We start from the raw sequence: 10,300 nt of genomic DNA on the forward strand, positions 1-10,300 counted from the left end.
TTGAGTGACAATTACAATGCAAACTGTGAGGCTCAACAGCATCAACCATTTCCAAGAAGCCGAATAAGAGACAGCAGTGTGATGATAATGTGAAATAGTGGATGATAAGCATGTGTTCCTGCAGAAAGCCACATGCAGTAGGAGGAAAATGTCAAGTTGATTTCTGAACCTGTTTTTACCAGTGATAGCAGAGCCATTTATGAAACAGCAGGGGCTGTTTGTCCTGTCAAAAATAGCCTGCTTCTCAGTAGCTGATTTCAAATCAAGCAAAATTGCAAGGAGCTTCTGTTTCAAGCTGATCTTTTCTCTATCACCAGAAAACAAGATTCATCTCAATTTCCTAAGTGTAATTTTTGCAACCAAGAGCTTAGAGAAAGAACATACAATGACTATTACATCCTCATGCATGATCAGAAGCTGAACATGAAAACAACAAGTAGAAAACTACAATCCTATCCTCCTTATTGAAAGGCCCTCTAGCTGTGCACTGCAATTTGTCATGGCAAAGGGTCTAGATGCAAGTGTTAACCTGGCTGATCTAATATGTGCTGTGGATAGTAGCTGTGTGAGCTGTCAAAGCATAATGATCACGCCTCCCTTTTTGCTCGTATTCATAAATTATCGAGGCATGGTGATTTATTGCAGCCTGCCACAGCGGTGCAAAGTGTGCTGCAGCACCCCCTGGAACAAATGCTCATCATGCAGATTAACATCTCACGAAGTTACAGCTAAATGAACAGTTATGTGTAAGGTGATGATTCCACAGTGATGGCCGATTTGTCTCCTTTTATGCCTGCATAGTGATTAAAGTGATCATAACATGCAAATAAATTATGTTTCTGATTGTAAGTGATTACTTGGAACAACCCTGTATTGAATATTGAGACACATAGTGAAGTAAATTAAAAAGGCATAAAAGAAAATATTGACATTTAGCTCTTGTACTGATCCAGGACTGCATTAAGAGCAGTCCAGTCGCAGCCCTTGGCAATGAAATGGTTTCCTGTTCACGGTTTTGAAAACAGGCACTGTTGTGAGCAAGCATGTCAAACTAGACAGCCGTGTCAATTTAGGCAGAGGAGGAGGTACAGCGAGGGCTGGGATGACTGTGGGGGTTCTCAGGAGGTCTTGCTGAGGAGTAACACTCAGTTAATTACTGCCATTATTTCCCCAGTCTCCTCCCGAGATAAAGGTCTTCTTGCTCGGGCTCTCATTATTAAACGCAAGGTTGTTTGTCTCCTTATGTTGTGGGAGGACGTGGAAATAAAGGCTGAGGGTCTGATTTTAATGTGGTGCTTCTTCACTTTAGGCATGTGCATAACTTTAGACAGTTAAGGAGCATGGTGACTTTAGAGAGACACCAGGGTCTGTATGTTTTTGTCAGTTAATAAAGGGTTGCAAAAGGCTGGAGCATCAGCTTTTAGAAATGCTATGCAAGCAGTTTTACACCCCATTGTACTACTGTCAAATGAATTGTGATTCTTCAAAGTAAGTACTGTAAACAAATGAGATTATTAAGACAACTAATACTACTTCCTCCTACTGTCCCTGCCACCATCCCTCCTATTGCTCCCTGGTGTTTGCTTTCAGACATTCAACATAAAATCCAATACCTGCAGATCAAATAGGTTCATATAATCTTCAAATTGTGTAATTGGAAGGAAGGAGGAAGTGTATATTTCTTATTTACAAGACACAAATGGTTCTTATTTGGTGTCTTTTAAGCTCTCTCCCTAACTAAATCCATAATTCAGCAGTTAGTAGTAAAATGTAGAATGCATTGGTGGCCGATGAACATGTGTTACAGCAAATGTTCAAGTAAGTAATAATGTGTATGAGTTATCATTATGAATTGTGAATAAATTGTAGCATCTTTAAACATGCATGTTCCTTTTTAGACAGTATATGTACAATGAATATGGACAATGGGTAATGTAGGATCAGTTACAGAAAATAGCTGTTTCTTAAGGTGGGTCACAATCAGGGCAGATTCAAGTGTTATTCTTCCTGAGGTGAGAGAATTATTTAATAGAATAGAGCTTTTTCACAGCAGCACATCCTTTTGACATGAAGTAGTAGGGTAAACATAGGTGTTTCCAATTAAGGTTCCTAAAACATAATCTGCTATATCATCTATTTTACTCTAAATTGGACCATAATTAACAAGATGAACAACATGATGTATGGAATAAGACTTGAAGCAAGAGACTGCAACCATAAACTGTTTCTGTGCTAATAAATCAAGTGATAAGTTGGGTCATTATCCATAAGACTGAATGCAGAACAGAGCCTTAATTAGTATCATTGGTAACACCTGTGTTTACCCTACTATTCCAAAATGTCAAAATGGCAGCTGTGAAAAAAGTCTATAGAATAGAATTAACTTCAGAATCAGAATCAGAAATGCTTTATTGATCCCCAGGGGGAAATGTGTTTGTTACAATTGCTCAAGGTGCTCACACAATGTTAAAGGATACAAATAATAATTATATTACAATATCTAACAAAATATATATAGAATATAAAATGTATATATAGGTGTGTATATATATAAGTAAAAAATATAAATACTATCATACACAGTACAATGTATATAGTCCACTGCGTTTAACACATCCTAGTGCTAGGAGCAGTGGTCAGCCTGTACAACACTCGGGGACCAACTCCAGATCTAAGCCAGTGCTGTGGTCAAGGGCACTGACAGGAGAATTAACCTAATATACATGTTTTTGATGTTTGATGTTTTTGATGTATTGGGCCTGATTTCTGCTGGAGTCATGCAGGTACTTTTACTCTAATCTGGAAAAAGGTAGGAGGAGAAATGACTGATGGATTGAAGTCAGGTCAATTTGTTTCATTTATGACCTGAGAAGAGGATGAACTAGACATGGTAGATGGTCAGATCACTGCAATTCATATTCATTCATACTGAATATAAATGCAACTTATTAAACATCTGTTGCTTTTTCCCTTTCCCAATACAGTATATCTCTTCTAGTTTCTAGGATGACCAGAGCTTCATTCATTTCTAATGCTGAACACTGAAGTGAGTGAACTTAAAATATTTGCTTAGGACACTTATCCATTTGCTACTTACGTTGCTTAAACTTCCATTGTGTAACAATTAGAGTAACATTTAGTTACCTTAGAATGAGCCGTTTCTATACACAGAGGGAGCAAGTCCTCTTTCTTAATCCTGTATGTTCAGAAGGCTGAGCTGTATTCAAATAGTTTCTATCTGCAGCTTCACCGTTAGATGCCCCTAAGTCCTCCACACTGGTCCTTTAAGTCCTCATTCTGGTCTTCATTCTGCAGTGTTAATGATAAGTGAAAATAACTTGCCTATAAATTAAAGTAGAATTTGATTAACAAATCATCTGCTTATTTACAGCTCATTTCATACACATGAAACACTGTGGGTCAAATTTGGACTGAACCGTGTTGTGTATGATATGTAGCCTATACATTGGAAATGAGAACCTACCAAATGCCAGCAAACTGTTTTTATCTACAACTGCATGATTGATTCTTGGGAAATGTAATTCTTTAAACCATGAAGTTGTGTGTTATAGTGTGAAACTGTTCTCCTCGCCTGTATAATAATCTCTTGATTGAAATGTCATCCACTACAATCCAGCTATATGAACACAGCATTACCAAGTTTTGTTTGCTTGGAGGCTTTGTTTGCTCATATATTAGATTATATTTCCTGAATCCAGCCCCAAACAAGAAGCATGTTTTATTCATGAGTGTGTGAAAGTTTAAATCCACACAAAGTTACTGTGTCTACAGTAAAATTAAATTAAATTTGTGATTACAGTGAACAAACACTGACAGAAAGTAGTATCAGTATGTGAAAGCAATGTTATGCTTTATCCAAATTAATTATTAAAAGGCAGGTCCAGTGGAGTCCAGTAGTTTGCTGATCACTTCCCTTTCAGGACAGTATAATCCAATTTAGTTACACTGCAATAACAGTAGCAGCTTTGTTGACCACACATCCATCATTCGTCATCATTTTCGAGGACAGTAATAGCGAAGAATTGCAGGTTCTGTTGATTTAAAAGCACCTGTGCAATTTGCTGAAAAGCAAACAATCACAGTTGTTGATAGAACGGTTTTATTAAAGCATCTTCGAAAGTCTGATCAACAACTGGGATGTTAAGAGGAAGATAGAGAAGCAACGGCGACTGCAAAAAGGTTTAACACCAAATCACAGCTCGTGGCTGTTTTTGTGTATACTTTATATTAGTTGTATTTGGGTACCGGTGACCTTAATGGTGCGTTTGGCCATGGCCAAATACTTGCTGGAAACAGGTTTATATAGTATGGTATTGTAGACAACTGTACCCAAGGGAAAACATGTCTAATGAAAAAAAAAAAACATACATACAATCCTGTTGTATTTTCAGTGAGACCCATTCAGATGACACATATACATCGAAATAAAACAGAGAAATGAATGGTAGACAGAATCAAGTTTGATATAGGATGATCCCTGACCGGCCCCAAAGATCTTATAGGGCTATATTTTGTTGCAAAGGTCTCAACAACTATTGAATGAAATTGGAAATAGTTTCCAAATTTCAATTTGTACTACTTTTACTTTCTTAACATTATACCTGCTAAACATCAGCTTGTTAGCATGCCAACATTAGCATTTTGCTAAAGCCCTGCTGTGCTTACATAAAGAGCCGCTGGCATGGCTGCAGACTCAAAGGCTTGTTGGTGTATGACTTAAATAAAGCCATTAATTGACAAATTGGACACATTTTTTTTCTCATATAGGCCAACAATAATATGGGATATTTCAACTTGTCTAATAATCTTATTTGTAAGTCTATGTTGAGCCATTCTTTCGGGATTATACAGTGAATTTTCTTTATTGTCAGTAAAGTGTAGTTTTTACTCATGCTGCATCTTTTGACAACTAGAACAATGGCACTTTTTAATAAACTACCACGTTTGGCTATCTATCCAATAAATAAAAACAAAAACAAAAAGAAACTATGCCAATAAAATGGTTAAAAAAAAAACCACCACATGAATTCAAAAATACAGTTTGCAGATCAAATAAAGTGCACTTAAATAAAGATCACACAACCTTTATGAAAGTGTGTTTTTTCTTCAATTAAATATTAATTGTCCCCATTGAGGGCTCTTACAGTTCTCTAACCAAAACACATCAACATGGACATTGTCTTGCACTGTGTGTTATTGAATAATGAAGGCCATTTCGTTCATTAATAATTCATACTATGATATAAAATAACCTTGGGCTCCAGGAAATTATATTGTATATTATAATATATTTCTATTACATGTATTATATGGTTTTTAGAATATCACAGTTATCTGCTGTGCATTTAGATGTCACATTCTGGTTTTCAGAAACCTGGATAAGACCTTATCCCAGTTTTAAGAAACCTGGATAGGCTACCAGGAGTACTTGGGCCTGAGGACTGCATTTGGGTGGCCGAAGCATTATTGCTTTGTGGTGGCTGATTTGCCTGATGGCCAGCACTTGCCTGACATCTGCATGAATGATGTTTTTCTATATATCTCAGTTTTCCCCAGGTTTCTGAGGTGCTTAGCTGCCGTGGTTGCAGTTGGGGGTTGTGTTGTCTGGGGTTCTTCCCCCAATAAAATGTAATGTTATTTGACATTTATGCTATTATAATTACAGTATTTATTTAAAAAAGGGTTATAGTTTTTCACATTACATCAGTAAGTTTGTCTTCCGGTCCTCTGGCCTCTTCCCTCTACTTTTTTTGTTGTTGTTATTTTCGTATGGTTATGGTGCTGAGAAAAAACCTTTAGGCTTAGTGCCTAAGTGTCATAATGGTAGGGAATATCTTGTTTATAACATTATGCTTATGATGATTGATGATCATTAGGCTGTTTTGTTGCCCCCTCTGACTATTGGTGCCTTATGCACAGTGTGTTGTCCATATAAGTAGCAACAGGACATAGGGTATGTGCACACCTTATCCTGGTACAGAACATACAGAACAGAGTGGCTGAGATCGTGAGATCAAATATGTTTTGTGGCTCCAGACAGATATGTTCTGAAATGGCTCTTTTTATAGTAAAGGTTGCTGACCCCTGGTCTTTACATGACAGTTATAGAACTGTAGGGTCAGTAACAGCAGCAGTACATGTAACCGAAACTGCTGAGGCACTGTTGACACACTTCATTAGCCATGTTAATGTATGTAGGTAAAAAAAGAAAAATGTAGCGGGTGAAAAATAAGCAAGGATTCTGTGTGCATGAAGCGTTTTAGTCAAAGTCACCTCTCTGTAAATGAACTACACCTATAACTTGAATCTGTTTGTTATTCCACTGTTCATTTCACAACACAAAGACTGGAGAATCAGCCACGGAATATCAATTGAGCTAGGGAAGTGATTTGTTTGCTGGTTTGGGAAAGCCTCGCTTCAAGGCTCTTTGTGAAGGATGAATTAACACACATTGTAGGCTGCCCATTGAGACACCCAGAGACAAAATACCCGACCATTCAGCTTGGCTGAGCCTTTTATTTTTCTTTTTTTTTTTTGCAACTTCCTTTGCCTTGTTCTCTCTCTCTCTGAGCCCCTTTTACCACAATTGCTACAGTTTCTGCAAGCTGTTGTGTGCTAACAGTAGCAGTGACAAAGGTAGAGGATGCTTTCCCATAACGGACTTGCTTTAGCAAAGCAATAACTCTACTGTACTTAAAATAACCTACAAGCCAAACAATGCATATTGAAAGTACAATCATCTTTCAAAAACAGTGTTGCAACTAACTGCCTGAATCACAGACTCATCTGTGCCTTCATCAACTTCCCCTAGCTTTATCATATTTATTTACAGTATTTATCTCCCTGTTTTACATATATATTAAATACGTATATATTTTTTCTTGTTGCCAGTTTTTTGATGCACTAGCTGCAGGAAGGAGATTACGGTGCAGGGCTTTGCCCTAAATATTGCCTTCACCCCTCTGGAGACCAACTTCCAGGAGATCTGGAAGTCTGTCAGAATGCTTACAGGATCCCCAGGCGCTTTGACCTACTTGTTCCTCTTGCAAGGCAAACTGTGGAGACGTACAGAAACAGAAAATAGTTCACAATTATAAAGCATCTAGTCATCACGCCACACTCTCATCAAAAAGAGCACCTTCACAAATATCAAGTTATGGCAGTGCACGCCACATTGGTGCACAACATGCTGCAGGTTAACCAACCACTAACCAGCTCTCCCATTCTGCTCGTTCTGTTTGAAAGTGAGTGAAATAATTGTTTGACACAAGCCCACAGCATTTTGGGTATATGTTAAGTTAGATTCAAAATAACACCAAGAAAACAAATCAGATAAAAACAGGCTTTTCTGCTGTTTTTGCAGGGCAATTAGTGTAAGTAAGAAATCAAACATTTCTAAAACAAATAAATTGACACTCATTAAAACCAGGCTTTCACCATTTTTTATTGCGGTGATTTCAGATCATTGCAGGAACACAGATCAAAAATGAATCAATGCTAATTAGAGTTTGAGATGGAACACGATGCATTCAAGAGAGCTCCATAGTGAGGAAAAAGAGAAAAACGCCTACGGTTTCACTTTCTTTTTTTCTCCTCTAAAGTTTGCAACACACAGGAAAATAAACAAAAATGCTCACATCTAGCCTTACTTACAAATCGCTGTGATTGGGGACAAAATTCAAAGGTCAAACTTCAAACTTTGAAAGGCCACAGCTGCTGCACCCTCGAGTCTCATGTTGATGAAGCTAGGAGGAATAATACATCTTGTTACAGACTGGCTGGAGCGGGGCCTGCATTATAAAGAAATATAAACATATTTATTTACATAAAAACTCTGCCTGTACAGTTTACAAAGTAAATGAATGTAGGCATAATTTCTGTGGACACTCATCTTTCTAATGAATGCAATTTGCTAAATAACAGCATCTCATCACATATCAACATTTTCTTTGGCAAGGAAACAAAGCAATTATAGTGTGCTATTATAATGGACAAAGAGCATAAGACACTTAGGATGTAAAGAGGTTTGAAATAGTTAGTCAGCAGTGTATACATCTTTTATTGAAGTGCAGTAGAATAACGTTGTCACAGTACTGGAGCAGAAATATTTTGAAATATGATTGATGGCCCCAAGGGGGTTTTCTTTCACTTCATCTCTTCTTGGCTGAGATGCACCAGGGGCGGATCTAGGGCAATAATTATAGGGGGGCCTGAGAGTGACATGGAGACTTTAACCCTTTAAGTGCCAAAGTCGCAAAATTGCAACAGGACGCGGCCATGAATCAAACAGCAGTTTTCTCCGAATAGAATGTTATATCTCGTTCATACTCCCCTCCACTGGTTGGCAGACATCCCATACTTAGACCTTAGCTCAGAAGGACATCATGTTTCAATGCAAAATGTTCGAGGAAGTCCCGTCCAAACTGTTGGGTGAGAAATCGGAAATAGTGTGCCACGGCGCTATTTATGCTGAAGTGATATTGCTAGATTTAGGAGTTATTGAGACGAAATAAACGAAAATGGCAAGCAAAAAGTTGACGCTTAGGGAAGTGATGGGTCTCCTATTCGCTGACTCTGATTCTGAAGGGGAAATATTACCTTTGGGAGATGACGGCCAGTTGATTAGTGAGCGTGATAGTCACGGTGCGTCTTTGCACTGGCGCTGCCGGGCAAAGCGAGAAAAGCACACAAGCACAAACACACGACCCTTTGCCTAACATAGGTGGGAGTACTACACGAACCCGTAGTGTCAGTAAGGGAGCTAATGGATGTGGTAGAAGTAGCGGGGGTGGTGAGAATAGTGCTGGGACCAGCGTAAGTGTTCACTCTTTCTACCGCGCTGGTCATGGTGCGTCCATGCGCGGCAGTGGCGCAGCCATCAGATGCGGCAGTGTGTCTGTCCATTTGTTAGGCTATCTGGTGGGCTCTCAATATTGTTCATATTGTCTCTGTACTGTGCCTTGCAATGAGAGGTTCCACACTCTACAAATACTACAAACTTTTATCTGGATAGATGGGCACAGATTAGGCCTCTGCAGCTAAAATACGCCTACTGTTATTATTATTATCATATAATAACAATAATAATAATAATAATAATAATAATAATGAAGAAGAGAATAAAAAAGAAAAGAAAAAGTGTCCTCCAATAGGGGGGTGGTGGTGGTGGGTAAAAAATCATAAAAAACGCCTACTGTTTACATGAGTTTTGTGGTGTATGCTGTGATCCGTCGTCTAGCCATCACAGTTTGGCCCTTTACTCACATCCTCACTCTGCCCATTTTTCTTGCTTCTAACACATCAACTTGAGGACAAAATGTTCACTTGCTAATATAGCCCACCAACTGACAGGAGCCATGACAACCAGATAATCAGTGTTAATCACTTCACCAGTCAGTGGTTGAAATGTTATGGCTGATCCGTACATATTTGCTTGGAAAAGCCCCCAAATTAAGATATTTGAAATCCAAAACATTACATAGGAAAACATTGTATATAAATATCTAAAGGTGGCTTCAGAAACATTGTTTTAGAATTTCTTTCAAATGCATGTCTTTTTTTTATTGTATTAAGCCTGTCACCTGTCTAAAATGTGGCAATAACAGATAATGAAATTGCATGTGTTAGATGTGCCCCTACCTGAGGTGCAGCAAATATGACAAAAAGTTATTTTTATAAAAATTACTGCAGCTTTGAAACAACATTGCTCTCTTGCCATTAAAGACTATAGTGCATTATATAGCCTACCAATGTGCACATGTTGCTTCACAGCTGTTACAGTGAGGATATTTAATATTGTTTTCCAATTACGGAGGTGTCACATGATGCATAGCCACAAACCATTATTTAGTAAAGGTTAGGCTCATGTTTGGTGGATTACCCTCAGTAGCTTAGCATTTCTTCTAAATGTCACACACTTGAAAAAGAGGAAAAGTAGCACTTAATGGTTCCTTGTGGGTGATCTTTCAATGTCAAAAAATGTAATTACGTCCCACGTGCTGAAAGTGGTTTTGTGCCTGTTGGAATCAGTGGCCATCCATTGTGCACGCTGCATGCAGACTCTGAGATGTTTCTATCTCTTTTCACAGTCGTTCTTAGACACACAGCAACAGCGCAGAGCTGATAAAATGACGCCACCTCTTCATATCTCTCCTCCTCATCCTCTTGCACTTGTGTAGGCTGTTGATCCCTCTCTGGTACATGCCAATAGCTGCTTGTTTCAGAGAGGATGGGGGTTGGTCCTGCCCTCAAAGCAGAGGCTCCCTCAGTCCCATATAAA

This window comes from Dicentrarchus labrax, unplaced genomic scaffold (genome assembly GCF_905237075.1).
Source record: "Dicentrarchus labrax unplaced genomic scaffold, dlabrax2021, whole genome shotgun sequence".
NCBI classification, from domain to species: domain Eukaryota; kingdom Metazoa; phylum Chordata; class Actinopteri; family Moronidae; genus Dicentrarchus; species Dicentrarchus labrax.